Below are 13,105 nucleotides of genomic sequence, written 5' to 3'. Positions count from 1 at the left end.
TTAACACAGGAGCCAGAGCCATCCTTGTTCGATCACAATTCAGATTATGTCACTGCTCCATTTAAAACCCTCCAACGGCTTCCCCATCATTCAGAGTAAGAACCAAAGTGCTTACAATTGCTCTCAAGATACAACATGGCCTGGCCCCATTGCCTCTCTGCCTTCACAACCTACAGCTCTTTCTCTCTTTCCCCATTCTAGCCATGTGGCATCCTTGCTCTTCTGGTACACATGGAACACGCTCCCTCCTCAGCATCTGTGTGCTTGTTCTTTCTGCTTAGAACGCTACCCCCAGATATCTACATGGCTTGCTCTCTCACCTCCTTTAAGTTTTTGTTCAATGTCACCTTCTCAGTGAGGTTCGCCGTGTTCATTTTATTTAAGTCAATCATCACCATCCCCTAACTCCCTTCCGGGTTTTATTTTTTCTTTATAGCACTAATAATCTTCTAATCTACCATATAATTTACTTATTTCTTTTATGTGCCTAGCTCCTCCCTCTAGAATTAAGCTCCAGGGGATCACTTTGCTTCCTGCTATATCCCTAACACCTAGAAGAGTGCCCAGCTCTTAAGAAACATGCAAAGATCATTTACTGAATTTACTGAACTAACGTGTCAAGATGTAAACCTTTAAAAACTGAGGGATAATTATGTATATAATCATATAACTATACAAACATAACTACATATAGAGAAGTGATAAAATTCTTTGTGTACCAAGACAAACCCTTTGGAGGTAAAATGTACTACAACCTTGACCCTTTCAAGGTTACGCAGGGCAATGATCACGGTTTACTGACAGCTGGCACCATAGCTGCTGCCTTCTCAACCCTCCCTTGAGCACAAAGCTCACACTATAAGTGAGAGGTACTGCTGTGCCCCTAAGTCTTGCCACGTCCTTGTTAAGGTGCCTGGCCCACCTCAGATCTCACTCCTCACCCAGAGGATATCATTTGGTTTCCCAACAGTCCATGGATGGTTTGCATGGGTTTTTCTCAGAGCCTTTTTCTAAACGCCACCTCAAAACTTTCAGCCCATTTTACATGGGGTTAGACATTCCACCACTTTTCCCATCCACTCCTGCCCAGACCGGGCAGGCCTCTCCTTCCACTGGCTAGTTGTCTTGGTGCTAAGACTTTCACTGAGGTTGTTCTGTTTTGAAATTTAGAGTGATTCCCTTCATGTCCCTCCTTTTAACTATATTCCCAAAGATTATTATTATTATTATTTAATGGTTTGGTCTAAGGGCTTTATTAGTGCTATTTACAAATAAAAAAAATTTCCTATACTGCTGACGTTTCTTTTATCTGGAGAATTTAAAAGAATAAAGATGCTTTCTAATGAATTATTATTTCTTGTACACTTATACCACTCCTGTTATTTTGTGCTAAATATCTTATTATGGTGAGTTTCTATAGATATATAAAGTGTTACTGCTAGGAAACAATCTTTAAGGAAAAGAAAAGCTTTACTAAACTGCTGGAGACTCTGATAACTGGGCAGAAAAGAATAAGCACTGGCCACTGATCCACAGGCCAAAAAAAAAAAGTGTCCTGCCAGAAATACCCCAAGTCAGAGCCTATAATATGGCCAGATATTTAACGTTTGTGTCTGTACGTCCAAGGTCATGCATGCTTAACTGGATATCTTGGTGAATATACAGTTGACTTGACTGTCTACATTTCATACTATCTTTAGCATCTGGGAATCTGGCCCCATTCTCCACATCTCCTAATCTACGCATATGCCTCTCATATCTGCCCAACCATTTCACCCAATCTTGCTCACAGCCAGGTCCCACCTAGCTGTTTCTTTTGGTCAAACCTGATGGCATTCTCTTCGTTGAGCTGGATGCTGGAGAAAACTCCTTTTGTACTAATCTCATTTTGTAAACTTTCTTCTCAGGTCTAGTCCTAAATGAATGTGGAGGCTAGATGACCACTTGTCAGGCAATTCCTGAGTTAAATGAGGCAGGGGAGGGGGACCAGGTGTTCATTCTACCTCAATCCCAACTATAAACCTGAGGCATCAACTTCTATCTTACTTCTGCATATCTACCCACTCACTCATCTCCAGTCGACTCTTTAGTAAAATCCTTGCTGTTGATACTGTGGATTTTTGCCCCTTTCCAAAAGTATTCACTTCTTCCTTTATCACCTATACTTTGGGACAGTGATATATCTTTCAAATTTATAGGGAAGACTGAAATTATCTAGTGCAAGTATAATGTCCCTAAATTTATCTCTAATCCCCAAATGCAAAGAAGTCACAGAGACTGCCATGCTGAGAAGAAGAAAGAAATGCAAAAGATCCTTTCAGAAGACAGGGACATATTGATATCCCAAGGCTCTTTGTGACATGTGCATCACTGTGACTATTCAGGGAATGGTGCAGGTCTAAGGCAAAGAGGAGACAGAAGAGTCAATGAAAGCCTGTTGTTTCTCATATAGACCTACAGATTCTTCCCCTTTCCCACAATCCTTTTGGCACACCATGGTCACCGTATGGTAGACTCAAAAGATCTGACTTGGAATCTGTTATGAGTTGAACCATGTCTTCTAAACGTTCACTAAGTAAAAGTCCTAATCCCCAGTACCTCAGAATGTGACCTTATTTGGAAACAGGGTTGTTGCAGATACAATTAAGATAAGGTCATACTGGAGTAGAATGGGCTCCTAATGCAATATGACTGGTATTTTTAAAAAAATAGGAAATTTGGAGACAGAGAGACACACAGGGAGAATGCCACATGACGATGAAGGTAGAGATAGGAGTGAAGTATTGCCAAGTCTAGGAACACCAAAGATTGACAGGAACCACCAGAAGCTAGCAGAAAGCCGTGGAATAGAGAGGCTCTTCCATGGCCTTCGCAGGAACCAAACGGATCAACACCTTGATTCTGGACTTCTAGCCTCTAGAATTGTGAGACGATAAATTTCTGTTGTGAAAGCCACTCAGAAGCACTTTGTTACAGCACCTCTACCAAACTAACATACAGTCCTAGCCCCACAATTCTCTCATCTCTAAAGTAGAGGTCGTATTTCTTATATCTGAACCAGAGGCTGCTATAAACAATAAATATATATAGCGCTTACCAAATGCCAGGAACCATGTTAAGTATTTCACATGGCTTAACTCATTTAATCTCACCACAGCCCATAATGTAGATACTAATATCATCCTCTTTTTACAGATGAGGAAACTGAGGCATAGGTGGTTGAGTACGTTACCCAAGGTCACATAGAAAGCGAAGGAGCTGAGAGAGAAACCCACAGTCTGACCATACTACCTACAAAACAAGCATCTTTGTAAACTACAAAATTCCTTATAAATTAAAGAATCACCATTATACCACTTTCCTACTCAAGAGCCTCTATTCCAACAACAAAACAAACAAATTTCTCATGCAAGAGCTTCCATAACCTAACACTTACCTACCTTCATTTTATCACTCATTTCTTCCCTATACAAATTCTCTCTTCACACTTACCTGCTCTTCCTTGAGTACAACTCACATTTTGTTCTTTATTCCCACTATCACTCTCTTTCATGGGGCTCCCCCTCTGTGCTGCTCCACACCCGACCTCTTTTCTTTTTCAAAGAACACAAGGTTCTTGATGAAGCCTTCCCTGGCAACTCCATCCATAAGTGGTCTCCCCTGTGGCCTCATACCTGCATTGTTCAATATTCTTTGAGAAATCAGAAATAATGCCAGCCAAGAAGATGCTTACACCATCTTAGAAGATGGCAAAAGAAATAAAATTTTTACACACACCACTAAAATAAAAAGGAGGATGTATGCAAGAGAATGACAAACTACTACTGAGATTTAGAGAAGTTAGCACATCTGGCTAGGGTGGAGAAAGAAGGATGTACTGAGAAGGGGGTACCTGAATTGGACCTAAAAAGGTGTCAATAAAAATGTCTATAGCTTTATATGTGTTTACTAATGTATGCATTTAGTACTAATTGGTCCTTTCCTATAGTGTCATGTACCACTGACTACATGCAATACGACCTTCAAGAAGTACTTGTGGAAAACAATGAAAGAGTAGGTGCAGAATGAAGAAAGGAAAGAGAATGTTATAGGAGAAGTGAACTCCCACGCTTCTCCCATATTCTCCCCAACCTTCTCCTTTCTCAGCCACTCCCTTTCTCTGCTGACTCCTCTTCCAGTGCTGTGGTTCAGCTGCCCTGTTTATGATGCTTTCTCCCTTCCCCTTTTTGGCATAAAGTCCCCTGAGGCCCAATTCATTCTCTGCTCCTAGATGCGTATTCTCTGCCCGTGTAATCCTACAGCTCTCTCCTTCCTGCAATTCTACTGCATCCATTCGGCCCTTTCAGCACTTAGTTGTTCTCATAAAGTTTCATACTTGATTATCCTTCTCCAACCAGATTTTATAGCTCCCCAAGGCTGGAAACCCATGTCATATTTATTTTGTATGTTTCCCCTCTTTGCCTCCACACAGACGTCCCTTCAAACACAGAAGTACCTGGCAAATACTTGCTGAATGACTAAACCCTTTCAGTATTTCTATCGCTAAAGTATAATGCTCTTTCATCTAACTCTCCAGGTTCAAAAGTACACTGGAAGAAGTTATATATCAAAGCATTCATTCCCAAGTAACACAGACTTATCTCTTCTAAAACTTGCAATCACTGAACCAAACTTCAGTGGCTTCGCCAACAAAAAAAAACGGTGTAGGCACACAAAGAAGGATCTGTTATATAACCACCCTGATGCTGCCAGCTCAATTCAGCTTCTTTAGGCACAGGATTTATCATTTTATGGCAATTTAGTAGTATAAATACTATACACATTGCTTCCCCAAGAAAGAGATACTGAGTGGACAAACTTAACCTGAAACTTGGAAGATGAAATCCAACAAGTAGAAGTGAAATTGAATTTGTAAAGTTCCCACGTTCCTACAGCAGATACTCAAAATACTATTAGTTAATTTGAATCTTATATGGAATAATTCTATACAAGTCACAGTAAGTCTAAAAATGTTAACGGTGAAAATCCTAGAACTCAAACATAGCACATGGTTATTAACATGTGATGAATCCAATCTGAACAATGCTGATTTTCTCAGAGGAAACAGAGGTGCTTAAAATTTCACACCAGTGTTTAAAAACATTTTTTAATGTTTATTTATTTTTGAGAGAGAGAGAGACAGACAGACAGAGTGCCAGCGGGGGAGGGGCAGAGAGAGAGAGGGGAGACACAGATTCTGAAGCAGGCTCCAGGCTCTGAGCTGTCAGCACAGAACCGAACACGGGGCTCAAACTCAACCAACGTGAGATCATGACCTGAGGCGAAGTAGGACACTTAACTGACTAAGCCACCCAGGCACCCCTAAATTTCACACTAATGTTTAAGAAAGGACAAATTGGGAGTATTGCATAAAAGCAACAGATTGATTCTTATTTTGCTCTCTACTTCTACGGGGTTTCTCAGTAGAATCAATAGGCTCTAACTTGTGGAAGACTTAAAAGTAAAGATAAAGGAGGGAGAGAAGAAATTAACCTTACCACCAAAGGGGCCAGCAAAAAGACACTTGCACCTAAGATAACTCTGCAGGTTTTTCAGTGCTTCCAAGAATCAGAGTTTTCTTCGAAAAGGGTCATGGTGAAAACATTTCAAAACTGCTTTAAAACCATGGGCTGTAAAAGTAAGTTGAAACACTTAATTCCAATTGCCTAAGACACTGACTTTGCTGGGCTTCACTTCTTGCCCAGTGACCCAATAATGGCTGAGAGTGCTTTTTCCAACACCTAACGTTGCATCCAAATGAACCTGCTTTTAAGATAATTACATCTTAAGTACTAATTTTAATATCGAGAAAAAACAGAACCACCGGCCTGACACCACAGAATCAATTCTCTTGGAGATTCTATCTTCCTAAAGAAAAATGAAGTTCACATTCTGTTTTTATAAATACCATTATTATTTTTAACCATAAATACTGTAATAAGAAGTCTGGTAAATGAGAAAAGTTTCCAGACTCTTTCTGACATAGGCAACCTCTGTATTTTGACCAAATAACTGATGAATGCCCCATATGTTCCTGTGGCCACTACTGACAGTCTAGTTATACTATAAAAAATGGAGCAGAAAAACAGAAAAGATATTACTGAAAATCCCAAATGGAATACTAGAGTCTGATGCCAAAATCTTTTAAGGTTTTCTAGATTAAAAAAGAAGTGTGGGGAAAACTGACCTGTTTGGGGGAGAACAGATTAAGCAGAGAGAAGAGGAATTTTCAGATATTATAATGTGTACCTGAAAAAGGCTGCGGGACTCTTACACATGATCAACATTTAGCCAGTGAGCAAATACTTTGTTCTAACAAACAAAAATGCTAAGTAGAAACTATGAAGGCAACTTGTGTTTCAAACACAAAAACTGACCATTTCTTCTATATTCCTATACTTAAATCCTTTTTAATTCCTATGATTTTCATATCCAGATGAGCCAAACTCATAAATTTAGAACCTGAGAAGACAAAAGCTAATATCCCTCCAGGACAGCCTCACTTAAATCTTTCTAAACACAGAAAAACTCAAAGGCCTCCTTCAGAAAGCCATTCTAAAGGTTAAAACATTCAGAAAAACTTCCCTGTATTTAGCATAAATCCCTCTTGATGCTTGCTGTAAGTCGATTTCCTCTATTTTTTCTTCAGGGAAGATGGAAAACAGCTGTTCAACATTCCCTTTCAGGCTACTTTTTCCTTCCGGCCAGGCCCATTCCCCCCCAGGGAGAAGTGTAAACACTGCAGGTGATTCCAAAATGCAGCTGGCCCCCAGGCTGCATGGTTGGTGAGTCTGGCCCCTTTTGTACCTCCTGGAATGATATCATTAAACAGCAAAGGCCCCAAGAAAAGTTCTTCACTAGAATTTGTGGAATTCTAGAAATCCATTACTTACAGTCTATTCTCAGTAGACTCTAACAATAAAAGTGCTGTTCAAGAAGAAAGAATTACAGTCAGAACTGTGAAGAAGGTAAGCAGTATTGTCCCGCAGCCAGGCTGTCTTCACTACTGCTCTACCGGTTGTGTCAGGGTGCTGAGTGTACCTTGGCAGGGGACACTTTTAAAGTACTTGGTGATTTTTATCATGCAATTCTTGAGTTTCTTGCCACTGACGCAACTTTCTGGATGCAAGCTAACTTTAGCAATGCAATAACCCTTTCCATACTTCAATCTAAGGGAGTACCCTAATTTTTTAAAATTTAATTTAAGGAAGCTCCACATCCAACGTGGGGCTTGAACTCACAGCCCTCAGATCAGAAGTCACACTCTCTACCGACTGAGCCAGCCAGGCGCCTAAGGGAGTATCCTAAATCAAAGTGTCAATCTGTAGTCTGTTACTTTTGTAAATCAGTAATTCCTGCTAGATTCACAACATAATCTGGAGATTACTATGTTTTACACTAAAATTTATATAACCAACCTAATGTTTTTACCTCCCACTTCATGAATTGCTAACAAATACCCCCATTTTTCTTGCAATAGCCATTAGACTCCCAACAGTAAAGCCAGTATATGGCCTGTGTACTTCATCAATAAAAATATTATAGACCCACAAGCTTGGTAAGCCCATTTCCTTTACAAATTCCTTTTAAGAGTTATGAAATGCTGATTCAACTTTGTTGTGGTATAACATCTGCATGCATTAAGTGCCTTTTGCTTAGTAGCTAAGTTTGTTACACATGAGAAAAATGCAGAAGCATTGATTTAATCAACAAATACAAATTTACAACGCTAAGCCATCTGCGTATGCAATGAATATTTCAAATAGAAAGATTTCAATGACAGCAATTTAACTGATTGCGGACCTATTCAATTTCTATTAAAAGAGCAATGTGTACCATTTTAAACACACACAGGGAATCCTACTAGGTTTATCTTGCTACTTTTTTCACATTAACTGGGGGAAAGAGAGGCACTATTAATTCCTTAAATAATATGAAAAAACTTTGGTGGGGTTGGGGGGCACCTGGGTGGCTCAGTCTGATGTCTGCTCAGGTCATGATCTCACAGTTCATGGGTTTGAGCTCCACATCAGGCTCTCTGCTGTCAGCACGGAGCCTGCTTCAGATCCTCTGTCCCCTCCATCGCTCTCTGCCCCTCCCCTACTGGTTCTCTCTCTCTTTCTTTCTTTCAAAAGAAATAATAAACTTAAAAAAAAATTTTTTTGGCATGCAGACATATACGTTCAGTTGCAAACTCTCTCTGACCCTGTCTAGTACAAAGCAGATGGACACAAATAACCTACAGTGGATACGTCATGTATATGTTAATTAACTGTATATATGCCTTCTATTTTTTAAAAACAGGACCATACTTACCTGATGGTTATAACCATTCCCAAATATAAAATGTCAAACAAACTACACTTATTATCAGTATGTTTATAGTTCTACATATTACTGAAGAGGCAAATTCTGTTCTTTCAGGAATTGTTTACTAACATTTGATGACACCAAGTTCATGCTTACAGAATCTCTCAAAGGAGTTGAAACAACTAGAAGGAAATCCAGTGGTAATCTTAACACACATTAAAACTCACAGTGTTATTCTGAATTAAGAACTGAACAAACTATTTTATTCAAGAAATAAACAGATGGCTTCAACTCTCTTTTCTTCTCTTGCCAGATTAAAATCATTCCCTTTTCTCCTTTGTGATCTCCACCAGGCTCTGCGAACACTCTGCCTCCTGCAGGTTTATACTCTTCTGGGCGTCTGAAAGAGGATCTGGATTCCACACCCTCAACAGGCTGGAGCTTGCCTTGAGAGGCAGGAGCAAGCCACGCCATGGGTAAAGCACCCAAAGACCTGAAGTCAGCTAATGAGGACTGAGCGGTGAGCCTAGGGCTCTGCAGGAATTCGAGAATTAGAAGAGAATTCCATTCCCACAATGGAATCCTTACAAAGCCCAGAGTGGAAGTGGAGGGAGCTGTAGGAAGGGGATCTGTAAAAAGCCAGTGTACAGAAGTCTGGAAAGCGCATAAGCATTTGACAGGAGCTGACAGTCCCTGGACAGTAGTGAGTAGTAAAGGAGATAATAAACTAGATCTGTAGGAAAATGAAATGTAAGAGTCTTTAATAACATGCACTTGGAGTCATAAAGGAGCAAAGCAGAATTAAATGCGCAACATAGTTTCCTCTCATATTTAAGGTAGACCACTAATTACTTGTAAAATGATTGACAAGTCTCTTACCCTCACAGTACTTCCATTTCCACACCCCTAAAATGAGGATAAGACACCTGCTCTATATCACTCCCCATTTCCACTACGCTAAAATATGAACATATAAGATTTGAAAAAAATTTTAAAGTACTAAGCGATTTTTAAATGCAAGTATTAGTATAGCCATATGATCTATCAGGGAGTCTTCCGTTCCTTCAATTGTCTACACACATATGAATTTGTAAGCAAGAATTTATTAATCCTAATGGCCCCTCTTGACCTAATATATTCCACTAGTTTGAATCTTTTCTGTAACACTTCTCCACTGCAAGCTAACCAAACCAATCTTCTATACGAGACCAGAAGTTCCTAAACACTAAGTTTAGATGGGCCAGAATATGGGACTGAGTTTATTCGGTAACAGATTTTCTTCAAAGAACAATTACTTCAATTAAAGATATTATCCACTTAATGCAGAGTTTAATTTTTAAAAGGGAATTTCCTCTTAGAATTGGGCATTAGAGTTGGCAAGACTTTTTGAAATTCATCCATTTCCAATTATTGCTGTCACCAAATGGACGCATGGATCAGTGCCTCAGGAATCTGGGATTTTTAATCTCTATTTCCTATTCTGCCACTACTAACTCACCAAATGAATTGCATGGGGGAAATAATTTCTCTTTATGGTACTCTGGGCTTCTACACTTGCCTAATTGCTGTGTTGGGCACTGATTCTAGGTTTAGAGAATTTTATTGTGTCATCCAAACATCTGCTGGTAATTTGGTGACCCCCAGTTAGGGGAAGATAATGTAATTCCAAGATGAGAAAACCCTAAGGCATCAGTAACAAGAACTGTTCTGTCCTCTGTTTGCACACACTCCTTCAGAAGGCTGATGCCCATCGAACCTCATCACGTGCCCTACCCAATCCTTCAGAATAGTAAAGGTCCAGCCCCTTTCAGTACATGAAATACCAATATCCACCATGATGATGTTCTTCACCTCCTCAGAGACCTGCCACAAACACATCCCAGGACAATAACAGTATTTCTCTGTTTCACTGGGGAGGAAGGGTTGAAAAAGAGTAAGAATACCAATTATATTTTAGACTCAAACATGCTAATGGTTAAGTAATACTTCATATATGCTGCAATGATGAAATGCTAGTCTTTTACTAGTTCTTTACCCCCTTTGAAAACATTGATTACTGATATACTGAAATGCAAATTTAAATATTTTATCCTTTATTCCTTTCCAATCATTGCTGTAATTGTAATACTGAATGGGAATAATGTAATATCATTCACACAACACAGTGTGATCCAAAGCAGTACAAATAAATACCAAAATAATCCACTAAAGAGTACATTAAGATATATATAAATATTTTATTATGTAATTGCAGAATGCATTTTCACCTATGATACAAAACACTTTTTCAGAAATTAAATAATCTTTAAAAAAAAAAAGCACAGCAGGGGAGGGTGCCTCGGTGGCTCAGTTAGCTGAGTGTCTGACTCTTGATTTTGGCTCAGGTCATGATCCCAGGGTCATGGGATCAAGACCCACATCAGGCTCAGTGCTGAATGTGGTGCCTGCTTGGGATTCTTCCTCTCCTTCACTCAAGGGCAAGCATACACACACACACTCTCTCTCTCTCTCTCTCTCATTCTCTAATTAAAATAAATGACAGACAAACAAAAACAAGTACTGGAGGAGGAAGGACATCTGTAAAGTTAAGAACTTCATGGATGACCACCATGTCCCCTCCAGGCAGCACTGCAAGATACTGAGTAGCCAGACCACAAATCTCATTGAAAACCTGTATTTGCTAATCTGTGGACTAATTTTATAAATACTAAAGTAGTTGCTCACATAAATGTTAGTCACTATAATGGTCCTGACCTCATGTGGCCAACCCAGCTGACTTCTCACCAGGTGTCTGCCCACACTAGGCCCCTAACCTCAGAGGGAGGAACATTAAACAGCTTTCACCCAGCAGAACCAGCAAAATCCTAATAATCCTCAGGGTGGCAAAGGCCTATACTGTGTTTGTTGCAAATTTCCCTTTTTGTCCAAATTCCTTTTTTTTTTTTTTTTTGGAGAACTCCCTTTTATTTGATGACTGTACTATCAATAGTTATTAATCTGAATGTAAAAATGTACTTTGCAGGCCACTGTTTTTATTTAATTAACCAAAAATTGATGAAACTGATACTGACATGAAATGCCCATCAATGGACAATGAAACTTCCCAAGCTCAAACTCTCAGATGCTTTTTATTTATGTTTTCTCCCTTCCCACGTTGGAAGCTTCAGGAGGATTAGGGCAGTTTCTTATACAACTCTATATATCCCCTCAATTACCAGCAGTGTCTTGCACTTTTTGCTGTACTCACACAAAGGGGTCACTAGATGCTGGAGGCATTAAATTTCATCTTTTCTCCATTTATACTAAAACACATCTAACCTACACACTTCATAAAAGGACTTGTGCCTGTATGGTGAACTTGAAAGAAAAAAGTTAACACATGACAGACAAATGGTCAGATAATCCTGTATTTTATTCTTTCATGAGCATTGCATTTTTGTGATCCCATTTTGGGAGTACTGTCTGAACATTCTACCAAATATTGCACATATAGCATTTCAGAGGTTATCACTTACTAAGACATTTAAAAAAAAAAAAAAATGAAGAGGACTTCCGAAAAATTAAATGCTGTCAAAATTCTAAGTGAGAACGTCCATTCTCAAATTTAATGTATCATTAACTTAGCCATGACTAACAACAACAAATTTAAGAACTTCATTACACGAAGATCCCTAGAAATTAAAAGTGTCACTTCCTGACCTAAGGAATTCCAGGTAAAGTAGGCTCACCTTCTGCTTTTAAGCAGTGGATTTGGTTTCAACCTTTAATGCCAGCCGGCCAGCCTAAGCGGAGGCTGCTGCCTCAAATGAGCGATGAAAACGAGAAAGTTCTCGGGTCACAAACTTAGCTCGGATTCCAGCCGCGACAGATCTCGAGCCCATGTGGCATTGCTTACAGAGCTTCCCAGCCTGTGAGTCAGGCGTCCCACCACCACCACCACCACCAGGAGCTGCCTGCGAGTGAGGTTTACCCACAATTTCTCCCGGTTCGGGGGAGCCAAGCGGCGCTGGAATCCAGCATCTGGGGGGGGGGGGGGCGGGGGGCGCTCGGGACAGGCTCCCCGGGCTTCCACAGCCGCACAGAGAGGCTACCCGCGCCGGGGTCCGCACACACGACAATCACCAACCCCTCCCCAACTAGCAGGGCACGCAGGGAAAGCAGGGCGCGAGGCTGTGCCACCCAGCTGGCCGAAGAAGCTGGAGCCCCGTGGGCTGGCCGGGCAATCGCGGCGCCGAGGCACCGAAAGCGATCTCGGGGTCCTCACCGTGCGCCGACTCTGCGCTGGGCGCTCAAGGGCTGGGAAGGGGCTAAGAGCTGCCCGGACGCGGGAAGCCCACGGCGCCGGCTCCACGCCTCGCGCGCCCTCCAGCAGCCCAGCCGCGCAGGGCCCGGGCGCGCAGCCCGCGCCGCTCCGCGCGGGGCAGGGGACGTGGCTTTCCGCCTCCCGCCGGCACCCTACGACCCGCCCGAGACCCCGGAAGAAAGATGAGCCGCGCGGGGCCCAGAACGGCGACCGCCGCCGCCCCTCCGCTTACCGCTCCCCGCCGCGGCTTCGTCCTCCCGGGCGTCGCCTCCCCAGCCTCGGCCCCGGCTCCGCGGCCCCCTCACACCACGGCGCCCGGGCCCCCCGGCGCCCTCTGAGCCGAGCCCTCAGCGCGCCCGCAGCGCCTGGGGTGCCGGTGGGCGCCGCGCCACGGGATGCGCCGCTTCAGCCTCGGGCGGCGCTACTGCGAGCCGAGCGGGCGGGTGGGTGAGG

At 41.8% G+C, this 13,105-nt stretch overlaps 1 protein-coding gene across 2 annotated transcripts in view; it reads right to left on the bottom strand.

Annotated features, from left to right (window-relative positions):
• DSE (dermatan sulfate epimerase) overlaps positions 1 to 13,105 on the bottom strand; it is a 79,534-nt gene that overhangs the window by 65,662 nt on the left and 767 nt on the right. Inside the window, exon 1 of one of the 2 annotated variants that reach the window (XM_042939660.1) lies at positions 12,885 to 13,092. The exons of the other annotated variant lie outside the window; for it this stretch is intronic. The gene's annotated coding sequence lies outside the window, so the exon portion shown is untranslated. Of the gene's footprint in view, positions 1 to 12,884; positions 13,093 to 13,105 lie in introns of those variants that run through there. 2 annotated transcript variants of the gene reach the window in all.

This window comes from Panthera leo, chromosome B2 (genome assembly GCF_018350215.1).
Source record: "Panthera leo isolate Ple1 chromosome B2, P.leo_Ple1_pat1.1, whole genome shotgun sequence".
Lineage (NCBI taxonomy): Eukaryota > Metazoa > Chordata > Mammalia > Carnivora > Felidae > Panthera > Panthera leo.
This window is presented reverse-complemented; position numbering and strand designations above follow the sequence as displayed.